The sequence below is a fragment of the Morone saxatilis genome, unplaced genomic scaffold (assembly GCF_004916995.1).
Source record: "Morone saxatilis isolate NCDOM2014 unplaced genomic scaffold, NCSU_SB_2.0 Contig14, whole genome shotgun sequence".
Classification (NCBI taxonomy): Eukaryota; Metazoa; Chordata; class Actinopteri; family Moronidae; genus Morone; species Morone saxatilis.
This window is the reverse complement of record NW_023339696.1, coordinates 4040602-4041843: the sequence shown is the minus strand read 5'-3', so window position 1 is coordinate 4041843 and position 1242 is coordinate 4040602.

Sequence of the window (1242 nt, the reverse complement as noted above, 5' to 3'; positions counted from 1 at the left end):
AATGTTGATATCCTCTCCACCTTCTCAAGATTCCTGGATACAAAAGGATTGGTAAGTTTGGAATTAAATGTTTAGAATTACTTGAAATTTGAAAGTATTTCTTGTAGTAATAGTTAATAATAAGTTAATTAATATCTTCTTTCTCAAAGGTGGAACAAGACTATAGTTGTTCTTGAAGCCAAGGCTCTCTGTTGGGGAAACAAGTGAGTTGTATTTGTTTAGCTTGTTTTAAAATAATTTTCTATAACTGCAGTTACAGTTACTTTATTCATTATTTCATGAATTCGGTTTATTCTGTATGTCTCTGAAAGTTGATCTGATTTTTTTAATGAATATGAGCCATAGATGGACTCATAATGCCTATGCCTCTTTGTTCTCATTCATTTGAAGAGTTTGGAGATTATTTTTTGTCCTCAGCCTACAAGAAATTGCCTCCTTGTTGTTGCTGATACATCTTCTTTTACCACCACCTGGGGGACCGAAGACTCTAACTATTAAGATAATTATAATAATTTGTCACATCACTTTCTTAGCCACGTGTGTAAATTGGGATTGTTAAAGTGAATAAAATTGTCTTCATAGGCTTTCCTTTCTCACACTAGCCAGGGTGATGTTTGAGTAATCAAGTCAATAATATATTTTTTCTTATTTCAACCTTAGTCATGCTACAGTTTGGAAGATCATATCCGCAACCAGCAGGATCAACGACCATACCTCCTCATGGTTGGGCGTCAGAAGAACTGGATTGACAGCTTCTACATCACGTGTCATGGATAAGCATCTCATTTCATGCCAGGCAAACCACTCCCTCAAGCCATTTGATGAACATTTCAAAGCACATTTTGCCTTTAATTTGTATGATTCATATGACAATAAGATTATGTATTATATGTTTTACACATGAAAAGGGCAAAAATAAATGTTATTTTTGAAAATTATTGAGATTATTGTAATTAATTGTTATAATTAATATTTACATTTTGATTTTGATCTGATTTTACACTTAAAGGGAGTAAAATTAACTCCACCCAAATAGTAACAAAATTAACTCTAGTGTAACCACTAAAATCCTACACACTGTTCCTTTAATTCCCCTTTCTCAATTGACCCTTCCTACACTGAACAAAATTATAAATGCAACACTTTTGTTTTTGCCCCCATTCATCATGAGCTGAACTCAAAGATCTAAGACTTTCTCTATGTACACAAAAGACCTATTTCCTCTCAAATAGTGTTCACAAA